The 13,955-nt window shown below is 34.8% G+C and overlaps 1 protein-coding gene across 1 annotated transcript in view; it reads left to right on the forward strand.

Annotated features, from left to right (window-relative positions):
* The window catches only part of LOC115246309, a 51,338-nt gene extending 38,016 nt beyond the window's left edge, over nt 1-13,322 (forward strand). The window contains exon 5 of the transcript XR_003885651.1: nt 12,918-13,322. The gene's annotated coding sequence lies outside the window, so the exon portion shown is untranslated. The remainder of the gene's footprint in view (nt 1-12,917) is intronic.
* Nucleotides 13,323-13,955: the final 633 nt, after the last annotated feature.

A 13,955-nucleotide genomic window follows, 5' to 3' on the forward strand; every position in this document is an offset into this window, starting at 1 on the left:
ATAAAAATATATATATCAAAATATTTTTTTTCATGTATATTTATACATATACATGTGTATTTTGTAGACTGGGTTTCTTTGCGCTTATTCGACTGCTTTTTATCACCTGTACATACGCTTGCGTAAGAGTGTGTATTTTAATCTTCCAAATGTTTCCCTTCATTTTTGTGATAATCATCGAGTTTTTTTAGAGAATCATATTTTTTTCAGAAATATTTCATAGCGGCGAGAGTGTGAGGCAACGACAAATGTAGTGGAAAAAGCACGAGGCGATGCTTCCGCAGTCTCGACGATCGCATCCGATCTCTCTTGACCATTTGCTATCAACGTAGCAGAGAGAGAGAGAGAGAGAGAGAGAGAAAGAGATAGAAAGAGAGAAAGAAGAGTACTTTCCACGTCCTCACGCGATTCACTTCTGTGTGAAGCTCTCTTGAGGTAGCATCGCCATCAGGCGAAGAGTATCTCCAGCCGCATCGTCGTCCCCGAGTTCTCGTTACCCCGCAACCTTTCTCGCGCAACCTCCCTCTTGACGATCTCCATTCTCCGTTCCCTCTTCGACTCCCGACACCGGGTCGCGCCACGGCGCCGAGTCCGCCGTGCCGCATTCAGATGAGCCTATTTTCCGGCCCGTTGCAATCGCCCTTTATACAACCGTGCGCGGTTACGAGAAGAGGGGCAGGGAGAGGGCAAGAAAAAGATTACGGTGGTTGGGGACGTTGGGAAGGTTGGGGTAGAGAACGGGGGCTCGATAAGAGTTCTGCCGACAGATACGCTTGCTCGAATGGGGGCGACGGTACTTTCCGAGCTGGCTGCTCGAAGAACCGTGACTGCCTGCGACAAGATAGCTCGACAAGATTCACCTGACTTTTATTCGTCACGCTGCAAACTAATCTCGAGGAGAATACTCGATGCACTATATGTATTTTTGTTTCATATTTCCATTTTTATTTTATAGTATTCTCGTCTTGTCTAATAACGTAATAATATTGGTCAATTTACCAGACGAGGGTGAAAACTTTTACAAAATTTAATTAAATATTAATTTAATTATATATTTGATTAAATATATCACATCGCTGTTGAATTCTCTGTAACAACAACATAGACTTCAAAATTTTAAGGATTTAATATACATACTATTGAAAACATAATTTTATGCTATATCTACAACCTAGAGGTAAGTGATTACTCTGACGCAATAAAAAAGATGACATTTTATTTCACAATTAAAGCTTGCGAAACACTGAGAAAAACACAAACGGTTTCTTATGATCTTGTACCTTTGTTATCTCTTTATCGTCATCGGGATTTTTATTTTTAATTTATTTGACCTATACCCATTTTTCTTTATTATAGACATTATAGACATAACTGTACTCTCATTTGTTTATCGAAAAGAAAGAGAGGACCGTTGGTTTTTTTTTCGCACTGACATGCGATTGGCCTCTGTCAAACGCGCGCGGTGTGCCGACGAGACCACGAAAGCGCATCGTTCATTTCCGGTCCCGAAGAGAACGCCGCGTGTTTTGTCGAAAAAATGCGGAAAAAAGCAGCGGTTCGGACACGCAAAAATGCGAATCGAGCAGAATCGCAAACGATAGACAGGCCGCAGATTACGAATGCATAGTGCGCCGAATAAATAATAAACAGACAACGGGGTATATATATGTATATATACACACACACACATATACACATATATATACATATTATATATAAATGTATGTATGTATGTATATATTTATATATGTATATGTGTATATATTATATATTCGAGGGAACGATTAATTGTGTGTGTGTGTGTATAATATGCATGATCCAATTGATCGTTCCCGCGACTTTTATTTTTATTTATTTTGTTTCTAACCAAAAATGAAACGTGTGTTTGTTCTACCTTTAAACGTGATATCGAAAAATGTGCAAGCTCCTATATACGGACATATCATAAATCGTGGTACAAGCAAAATGGAGATGATTCTTCATATAAATACAAGTCGAAAAAATAGAATAAAATTTTTTTAAACGATGTTTCGCGTTTTTGAGAAAATCGTTTTTGAAAATTCGTCGAGTAATATATACATTTGGCGCGAGACACTACCGTATCTCTTGATTTGACTAACAAGAATCGGATCTTATTTTACACACTATTTCTGTTCATATTTATAAATAACATCGTAATTTGGTACAAATCAAAGTAACGCAATAAGTTTTTTAATAATGCAATTATCTCATTAAATAACAAATTATTGGAAATGTCACTCCGCTTGTCATATAAAGAAGTACTACTTGGCGAATTAAAAAAAGCGTAAATTGATTGTTTAATTGTTCACAATTGTTTAATTGTTCACGAATACAAATAATAATAGTTGTATATAGCAAAATTTGTAATAAATTTTTGTTATTAATCAAATGCACATGTATTTGACGGACTTTTAAAGTCGATTTTCTCAAAAACAAAGCTTTATATAAAAACAATTAATTTTATTTTTTCAATTTGTATTTACATGAAGAGTTATTTTCATTTCCACCTTATATCACGATGTATGATACACCTTCTATATAGCAATGTTAAATAAAAAATCATTACTGCATAATAATATCCCTAACTTCACTGTATGCTATTCACAATTTACTATAAAACTTACTGTTTCTTTTTTCGCCCAAAAGAAAATAAAAATAAAAATAAAATGACATGGATGAAAATGAAAATAATGCACATTTGTAATAGACATAGCTACAACGAGCTATATTATTCGAGAGAGGAAAGGGCAAGATCTGCAGGAATAATTTCGTTTACAACATTCAGAGACATTATTTACTTGTTCTTGTTCAGGGAATTTTCTTCTGTGGTCCAGTATTGTCCGGCGCCGACCGTTAGTAAATGCATCAATGGCCTTTGATTGAGAGGTCGTGAAAAGAGGAAGGTCAGAAAGACAATCAGTCGGCGGAAGGAGGCGGAAGATGACGGCAAAGAGTAGACAGTCGTGGCATCGACTGCGTATGACAGCAACGAAGCTCAACACTCGTGGATCTTTCGAGCAGAGATCTCACCCTGTTCACTTATCTACCCTTCGAACCCTCGTCCGGTTGAACTTTCCAGACTGCTGCCTAGGTGTACTCGACAATCACGATCAATTTCCTGACGAGAGAGAGAGAGAGAGAGAAAAAGAGAGAGAGTCCTAGCTCAATGTATCTTACACTTTAGCAATGTTAGCGTGGCCAAAAAGCAGAAAACTTCATCTAACCCCATCTTTTTCGAATTGTTTTTAAATATATGATTTTAATATAAATTGTGCATGTATATTTGAATAATTTTGAGATAACAAAAGAGTTTTTGATGTATCAAAAATATATATAATTGGGAAAATAATTTACTCCTTTATAACAAACTCAAAAATCGTTTTTATAATCGAAAGTCTCGTCATAATAAGAAAAATAAAATAAATATATCAAAATGTTATAGAGATCTAAATCACTATTTCTAATCATTTACTATTTGCAATTCTAATCGTTTCATATTTTCATATAATTTTAATATTCACGAAAGAATCATCGGATTGAATAGACACTTCCACAAAAGTTCTTACTTGAATTTCTCTTTATTTCTATACATATCGTGAAGAAAACCACTGTCTACTCCTAATTTTCGACAGATCAAATAATATTGTTTCGCAGTTATTTGAGAATGAATGATGTGCTCAGTGGTGTATCACGCCGTACAGGTATGTTCAATCGAACGAAAATCTCGTAGCGTGCGTGCGTGCGTTCAAAAAAAAATTTTTTTCCTCTTTTTTTGCTGGCCCTGGAGAGATCCGAATCTGACAATTTTTCAATTTGTGTCGTGTTTTTCTTTCCCTGCGAAATTGATCGATGATCACCAACGAACGCGGTCGGTCGCCACGTGCAGGGCGTTATAGAATGAAAATTACAAATCGGCCCGGAAATGACGGGATATCGGAAGCGTTCGTGGCATCCGACTTCCGTAGTATCGACCACCGTCGAAAATCCATTCGGCGATCGCATTGAAAAAAAAAATCAATTAACCGTATAATTTATTTATAGTCAACATTTTTTCCCCGCAATTAACAATTAATTCGTATCATTAATGAGAGAAATCTATTTAATACTTATATAATATATTATTTTGTTACAAATTTCATAAAAATTTATTCACATAAATGACACAATTTACATGTTACATTTAAACTTAATAATTTTCAATATATAGCACGATTGATATCCTCTAAGAGCTTCTTTGATAAGACAAAAAAAAATTGCTTGGCTATTGTGAATACTCCTTAACGTTTCGCGTTTCGTACAGTGACGTCATTGACTCGCGTGGGTGATAGCGAACGTCGGCTCGTTAGGGCGGGTTGGGTTCCGAGTCCTCTAACCACCTCGCCTTCACCCACACCCACCTCTGTCTGTGCAACGAGAGAACTGGTGTGCGACGGAATTCGTGTGCAGGCGGAAGGTCGAAGAGAGGTGGAAGCAAACGAGAGAGAGAGAAAGAGAGAGAGAGATAGGGGAGAGGGGAGGGGAAGAGAAGAGAGAGCATAATGAAAGAAAAAAGAAAAGATAATGTAGAAAGAAACGGACATAATGGATGAAACGATGAGAAGAAGAAAGAGATAAAATGTGGTAGAATAAAGATGAGAATAAAGAAAAAAAGTAACACCAGGGTGAACGAGTGCGGTGAATGAAAAAGGAGGAGAGAAAGGGCGTCGGACGGAGAAGGAGAAATCGGAAGAAGTGCTGAGAGAGCGGATCGCCGTTTATTATGGGCGACGGTTAAACCGTCGATGCCGTTAGCGTTCGATAATTACTCTCGCTCGGTTCTCCACGACGTGACGAAGTACGAGTGTAGTCGTATGTATAGACACGCGCCCAAGCTTTGCGACACATTGTTACAAATTTTTTTACGGGTATTATTTAGAGATATCTCGAAATGTGTAACATCATTAATATAAATTAATATTTATAAGATTTATTTTACGCAATAATGCACTGCTCTGATATTTCTAGCATTTTCAGATTTGTCAATAACGTTTACATAATATAATAACATAAATATTATAATGACATATATTTTATTTTACTTTTTAATCCTGCGGCATTAATGCCAAAAGAGGCCGCTTTTACCTAAGATTGAAAATTTTGTTCATTTTTTATATTTCAGTAACCAATTAAAAAAAGATATGTTGCAATATGTTCAATCATGAAAGGTATAAAGAAAATCTAAGAATTGACTTGGCTATGCCATATCCATAGTTCTGTCATAAATCTGATTGTGAGATAGTGAATTTTTTTTAGACTTGATAGTATATAAGAAATACAATTCACAAGAGAAATTAATGCTTTTTTGATCACCAATAATATAATTTAAAACACAACGCATGTTTTTGCTTTTGAAAGAACAGTTGCGACTTTTTTCATTGCAAATTCAATATTTTAATTTATATATTAAACGAAAGGAGAAATTTATACGTATAGATTAGACTTATAAATTAGAAGCGCATAAATAGAATGTAATAGCACACATAGATTATTCATAGATTGGATAAAGCGTTATGTCGGTAGACAGAACAAAAGTTTCTGGAACTACGTATGCCATTAACGAGAGGCCGGTTCGCCACTTATTCCAAACCTCCGGACGCGTCCCTCGTGTCGGAGCCGGCAAGCGGCTGGTTCGCCTCTAGGGACGACAAGGGTCACTTGAAAGTTTCGCGGTGGTAGCGCGGCATGCTACCGGTCCAGACGTGTGCGACGACGAGGGTCGGCGTCACTTCAGAATCACTCCTCGACGGCACTCGCGAAAATTATACAAGTTCGCCTTCGTAACCGCCCGCTCGCCGGATCGTTACACCGCCGCCTTGAACTGGTGTGTCCGGTTCAGAAACATGAACAAGCAAACTACACTCTCGTTGCTCGCAACTGATGACGATATCTGATTGTGAATATATATCTTTTATCAGTGCAAAAAATTTCTTCATCCTTATAGCTTGTTTCGAAGATTATTATTTTTCCAAAAAAGATGTTCGACGAAGTTTATTCGAACAAAGAAAGATCTCGGGGACAATTTTCAAATAGAAAATTTTTTTAAAATAACAATTTTTGGATAAATTTTGACATTAACTTTACATCTCATGAATCATTTATCCTTTGACGTGTATTGTAGAGAGTGCATTCCTAAATAATACACGCTTTGATTATGTGGCTCTCTTTTTGTTCCTGAGATATGCGACTTTAAAATACAGCAAAAATAAAATTTTTAGAAAAGAGAATTTTTAGTCCCAATGATTTTAATCTTGACATATGTTTTCAGATTATAATTCTCGATATCTTTCACCAAAGATAATAAAAGACAGCGCCACTTAATTCAAAGCGTGTAACTTAAAAATGCTTTCTACAGTATATGTCAAAAAGAAAGTGATCCGTGAGTTACAAGTTAATGTCAAGATTTACCGAATTTTTTTATTAGATACTTTTGAATTTTTAAAAGAGACCTCTATACACACAGAGGTTTCTGATAAAAAGCTCAATTTTCAGAAGATATTTTTTTGCGAATAAACAAAAATTTAAAATTTTGTCTTTTTAAAATAAGCGTAATTTTAGAAAGCCTAGATTTTGGAAAACCGGAATAATGAAATCGGAAAATTGATGGAAACGTGAAAATCCAAAGCAAGCTTTTATTCCCGCACATCTTCTCTCAGCAATGTGTTATTCTAATATCTTAAGCAATTACTTGCAATCTCTCGCTTCCTGATTTTCTTGATTCTTATTGTTAGTCAGTGATCGACTTGAGTGGTTCCTGGCGAATATTTACATTCGCGGCATCATCGATATTCTTTTACAGATTGCTTCAAAGATAGAAGAATTCAATCATGTGTGAAAACTTGGTTTGTTGCGTACGATCCAAAGATTCGCATCACAATTAAAATATTTTTATATTAATAGTTTTAAAGTTCTTACATTTAAATACTTTGTAAACTCTTTTTCAAACTACAGACTTCAAATTTAAACCTTTATTGAGCATATTTCAACGAATTAAGCCAAGAGTTATACACGAAAGTCGAAATAATTAGTATATATAAATTTAAAAATTTTATTTGTTTCGTCTAAGCTAATCGAACTACGCAGATTGCGCGCTCACGTCTGTTTCCATCGTAATGTACATGAGCACGTGCGAACATTTCAACATTTAAACGTCGGTTTACCGCAAACCAATTACAAGTTTTCATGCTTGTGGATATCGCGTCGGCGATTTTCTGGAAAATCTCGCGATGATATGTATGCGCCGCACCTTTCTTTCGTTCTCGATTTCGATGTCTTATGCTTCTCTTCTCTTTACGCATGCCTCTCTCTCTTTCTGGTTTTTCAATTCACAGTTTAGTCTTTCCGCAGAAACTTGTCGCACCGATCGTAACACGTATGAAATACTAGCTGAATCACTATGCCTAGCATAATTGTATCGATGGAAATACGTTGCAAAGTGCTTCGGGCGTTCGTACTAGTTCCAAATATGAAGTTACGAATGTGTAATATACGAGATGGAAATTTCGATTGTGTGTGAAGCGAAGACGAGGAAATAAGAATTATTGTATATTGTATAATATCCAACATATAGATTCTTTTTTATCGGCCAAACAGCATTAGATAAAAAAAGTAATATTATAAAAAAATCTAATTTATAATATATGCATAAGTAATAAATCATATAAATATATATACATAATATATAATTTTCTTATGCACAAATTATTTATTTTTTGAAATAATATAAAACACTGAAAATTTTTAATTTTGTAGAAAAAAAATAGCTAAATATTTTATTAAGTACTTTTATAACATTTTTTTCTGTCAGAACGTGAAAAGTATGATCAAAATCATTTTTTTGCATCTAATAATTTAATTATTATCATGCTATCAATAAATGGAGGTGACGCAAGATTCGTGAAACCAGCAATATATCTCATCAAATTAATTTAATTTCACAGTATATTCGCACATGAGAATAAAAAAATAAAGAGAAAGAGAGAGAGATAGAAAACACACGCAGAGAGAAAGAGTGAGAGGGGGGGGGGGGGGGGATTGGATAGTGATATAAGCGGAAGAACGTCAGAAACGCGCACACAGACAAAAGCAACACACTGATACAACCGATCTATGCGCGCGACTTATTCACGATCCATAAAAGCTCTCACGAACTTTACAGCATGCGAGTTCGCATAGAACGCGACTGCTGGTACTTTGCTGTAAGAAAAAAAGAAGATCGAAATTTTGCCGCAATGAGATTAGCATGCGCGTAATGCAAAAATAATATATGCTAATTTCCTTTAATCCTTAAATGTATCATATTTGATGTGCTTTCGATATATGTTTTGCACAGAACAACAATTTGTCATAAAACCACAATCGTCGTTCTTCATCAATCACTCTAATGTACAAGAACTGCAAATCTTTAAATTTTTGAGATCTGCGAATTGAGATTTTTTTATGAATGATAAGTTATCGAATATACATAAAATATTGACAGAATATTATATATTTTTTGACAATACGTCGCAAAAAATATAATAGAGAGAGAGAGAGAAATTAATTATATGTTTTATTGTATATAATATTTACATATTAACATACGTTCTATTAACTTAATTATTTTTTGTATCAAACCAGAGCTCATGATTTAATTTAGCACATTTTTAATATAGAACTCATGTATTTAATTAATTAATTTGAATTTTCATAATTTTTGCTTAAATTTTATGTATCTTTATTTTATTTTATATAGAGATTGTGTGCACATCATATTTAAATTTGTATCCGCAATGGTTTTCATATTTTCGCAAAGAACAGATCGTGCGTTTCAAGCCAGAGTCAAGAAAAATTTTGCTCCATTTTTGAAAGTCACGATATTCCTTTGCATTCAGTAGCGAATTTAGATTAGACACATCTGGGTTGGCACATCTTGCCAGTCGCAAATCTTAATTTTGCGATGTTCCCTCGTTTCTTGCGCGAATTAAAAATGCGTCGTAAAAGAAGGTCGAGCTTTTCCATCACTCAGCCGTTGAAACCTCAGAAATTTTACTTTGGAGGCCAGTAGAGTGTTCACTTATCATGAAGGAACAGCGATGAAGAGAAAGAAAGGAAATGAGAGATGAAGAGAAATGAACATCTGCATCTTTTGCCGCTAAAGACGCGCATAGTATGAATTTCCTCTCAAACTCTTCTCGTCCTTTTTATTAAATAGATGTACTTTTTCGACTTCTGTCTTTCCTTGCACTTCTCTCTCTATATCCTTCTTTTCTTGTCAAGAGAAACGGTACCCCTCCCTCCCCCTCTTTTCTCTTTCTCTCTCTTTTTCTCCCTCTCTCTCTCTTTCTCTCTGAGAGCATCTTCTTCCCCCTTCTCTATCTTCCTCTTTTTCTTTTTTTCTATTTAACATCCATTACGTTCTCCTTCACTTTCAGCCACTCCTGCACAACTTTCCATTCTTATCTTTCTCCAATCTCTCTCTAACTGGGAGAAAAGAAAGCGGGAAAAAGGAAGGCGGAAACGAGAGGATGGAGTTTCTCTTCTTCTCGTCGCGGCGTTCCTTCTTATCCGGTACGGTGGACGCGGAATAAAAGGCGAAAGCCGCTCGACTCTTTTGATGCTGCGTCTGACTCAACCGCGCGTTCTTTATGTGTGTACGAACACCGCTATATATCGGGTGGCCGGTTGCGATTTCGATTCTCACCGCGAGAGTTTTTAGAAAGAATAGAAAGTCGTATATATACATATAATGTATATTATATTAATATATTAGTATATTTATTTTTCTGAAGAACCTTAATTTTACGAAGTCTTACGTAAGACTGTCAATGATGATCTTGTTTTCTAAATTTTGTATTTTTACTCTGTATTTTTTTTAAATCTGTTTTTTTCTAGATTTTGTATCATATGTATGTACGACATATAATAAATATTTTATTTATAAATTTATATATAAATTTACCTCTCAGCGATGATTATATATTCGCATCTATTTTTTTTTTTACGCTTTTATTTTTTAAATCCACGTTTTGCACAAAGCAACGCTTAACCCGAAACCACAATCGTCGTTTTTCAACGATCACTGTGATGTACAAGGACTGCAATTCCCGTTTCTCGGGAGCGCTTTAACCTTTTTCCTCGAAACTGCCGGCTGACGACGTTATCTTCCGCAACGTGCACGATTAATAAAACGGGGATTCAGCGCCGTCCGCTGCGGGCGACCGGCGAAGGTTTTAATCTTTTTTCCCCTTTCGCGCTAATGGCTGCTGTAGAACCGGGCGCGGTATTGTGCCGGGTTTAGGAGGATTACTACGGTCCACCTCGACAACCCACCGGATATATCAGGGACTCGGTGATCGTGCGAGGTTCCCTCTTCCCGCATTCTCCTGCCCCTATGCTAGCCAGTCACGGCTATTGCAATTGTCGAGAATCTCTCGATTTTGCATGAAGTTTCTTGTACAAAATACCCGTAAAAAATTTTGTGTGGACGCGAAAATATGTCCTCTCTTCTATTTCCTTCCTCTCTTTCTCTCTTTCTCTTTCTCTCTTTGTCTTTCTTTGATAAATTTAAAATTTAAAATTGCGTTATTGTGTTTCTTTAAACATATTTTATTTTAAAGCTTCAAATTGTTATATTTTTGAATATTTTATTATTTGAAATTATGAATACAAGGTATAAACAAAAATTTAAGCTACATTTTGATATATGAATCTTTTTGGCAGATTTTGAATTTTATGCAAACACGAATAAATAATACAATTTTTCTCTTTATTTTTACATTTTGATAAAACTTTGCTTTAACAAAGGTGAATTTGCAGCTTAGTTATCAAAACTAAATGCCAGAAACTGTGTGAAAAGTATACGAATTTATTTAACATATTGTTATTATTTAAGAGTTTACTATCTGAAGAAAATCATTTATTGCATTTAAAAAAAAAATAATAATATTTGTATTATGTAATCTTTCTGTGCAATTATTTCAAAGAATTCTCCCAAATCTAATACCTAAAAATCGAGTGATTCCGGTATAAATTGCGACTTGCTAAAAACTAAAATGACTAATGTATATAAGTCGACGCACATACGGTAAACATTTTTTTTCTAAATTCTTCGCACAATAATTTTCCATGTGTTGTCGCGCGAAAGTGACACGGCGTTTTTTTCCTACGCGTCTGTCATAGCTCGGTTACTATAATATATCCAGGCTGTTATCCGCGAGTTTAAATTTTCATCGAACAATCTCTCTCTTTCGACCTGACTCGACGTCCGTCGACGGTTGTTGTACCGATATCTCGCTTTCAGCGTTAATAGAGCGTCGCGTTTAAAAGGCACGCGTCATATTATTATCGCTAAAAGCGAGACGAAGATGCTAAAGGGAATCAGCGGCGACCGCCCGGAGTGTTTTACTCAATTATTCGACATTCGTCGCGTTATAGATACCGTAATCCAGCCTGTTTGATTAATTTTGAATTAACGCTACGAAATTCGAGCAGCGATAATGGAATGCAATTTTGCAGCGGTACTTTTCCGTCACGAGAGCTGCGCATCGTCGATTTTTGGTAATGTACAAGATGATTTATATATATATTTCACTGACCAGTGATATGACAGCATCACTTATCGTTGATGAGATTAAATATCGTGATAATTATCTACAGAACGAGCTGTACTTTTATTTTAAACGCAAAGTGCTTCGCAGTACGAAAATAATAGATAATGATATTGACGTATCAGAAACTGAAATTTATATTCGTAAAAAACAATAATAGATATAAGTTATTAAAAAAAAAGTTAAGTTAGGTTTGAGTTAAGCATAATTTAAAATTATTTATAGTAATTATAAATAAGTTTTTTTTTTGACAATTAAAATTAATGAATTATAATTACACGTGAATTTTATATGCTAAAAAAGTATTAAAGTTAAAACTTGACAATTATTAAAAAGAAATTAAAATTATATTTTCAATAAATATATCTAATAATTTTGTTGTAAATAATATTTAAAAAAATTTTCAATATTTTTTATGTTTATAGAAACATGTTACAAACAATACTCAAGAATATATTAGATCTATTTTATGATCTTCGTTTCTTTAATAGTTATGAATGCCATAACTGCCTGATCACAGTTTAAAAAAAGCGCGATACGTTATGAATTACACATTATGAATACATGCAACGCATGTGTGGTTATATAAAACGCCGACATTCGATGCTGTCGGAAAATGTAGCGTATATCGTCGCAGTATCGACGTAATCGGCGATCCAGTGGCATTTGGGTATTTGGGTGTAATCCGAATCGCAGGCACGCCATCACTTTAGCATTGCTGAAACACGATTTTTTTTTGCACACAATCCACGTAATTTAGAGAGATGTTAATCCGTAAGCATTTCAGCTTACGATCGACGGAAGTCTGCTAATTTTTAATGTAATATCGAACGTATCTCAGCATGTTTGTAAAGCAGTATCGTCGCAAATATGAATCGAGAACTGATTAAAATTGTATATATATTATAGTTATATATGTATATTATATATTTTAATAGTCTATATACATAACATATTAATATGACAATTATATATATATATATATATATGTCATATAATATAATATAATATATGTCATATAATATAATTATCTGCTGAAATTACCTGCTTCTTATACCACTCTCATTATTTTATAATAGCATATACTTCATCTTTCACGAATTTAATTTATATTTCATTATCATTTAACTTATTCTAATCGTAATCGTAACCTCTAACAATAAGACAAGTCTAATTTAATATAATTCTAACTTAATTTACATCTATTTTTGTTTTTTGCGAATATAAATTTCAGTTTCTGATAAATAAGAAAAGAGTATATGAAAATTGCAGTATAATCATCAATTCGCCGCAGAAGATTGCATCGTCGTCAAAGAAATACCGAGCCATCTCCTTTAAGCTCTCGATGTTAACGAGCTGAATGGTCTCTAAGGGAATTCTGCACGGTGATTACTTTATCGAGATATGGCCCCCCCATGATGACCTTCTGAAAACTACAATTACTTAAACGTGAAGGCTCACATTGGCGAAGACAGCAATTAATACGCATATATTTTGCATATCGTTATCTTAGCATTCTATAAAAGCTCTTGAAAAATCAATCAAAGTAAGGCGAAAACAGCGCCGGTAATATATTAAAAAGATAAAAAAGAAATATCTCTTCTTTTTTAACTTGTCTCAAAATCATCAGAAACAAATTTACATAAGTTTCTATATTTTATCATTTTATTATTTATAAAAACGTGTCTGATTTTTTGATAATTTTAAATAGATGTATTTATACATATGTATTTTGAAGAAAATAAATTAGTAATCATCGACTGCTTCATTACAAGTTCGTAATAATTAAGCATTTGCCTTATATTGATTTTTTTGCTTATTGCAAGGCGATAGTGTAAATGTAAAGAACCATGAAGCGGATCTCAGCCGATCGTTTCTGCATGTCCCCATTGATTAGATTTTATTAATTTGCCACGATAATTAGTTTACGTTGCTGCCCTCATCTCATCGTGCAAAAATCAGAAGCGCATTCGCAACATTTCCTGACGCCCACTCACGATCTCGGGGAGATTTACGACGGTTATCGTTTGTGGCGCGTCGTCTCGCCGTATGGTATCAAAATAACGGAGGCGATCGTGCATGGTTTTGCATCGTATTATCCAATTATCGGCATTGACGACGACGACGACGACGTGGCCGATTAAAAGGCAGCGATGCAAATAAATTAGCGCTGCGCACCGCCTCTTCACGCACGATGGCGTTAAGCGCGGTTTATCGCGCGCTCGGCGCTCCTGCTTCCGTTTAATTGCCCACGCGCCGCCGACGTTCATCTGATAAATGCGAAATCGCTGCGCGAGATTACAATTAGCC

This window comes from Formica exsecta, unplaced genomic scaffold (assembly GCF_003651465.1).
Source record: "Formica exsecta isolate Colony F162 unplaced genomic scaffold, ASM365146v1 scaffold147, whole genome shotgun sequence".
NCBI classification, from domain to species: domain Eukaryota; kingdom Metazoa; phylum Arthropoda; class Insecta; order Hymenoptera; family Formicidae; genus Formica; species Formica exsecta.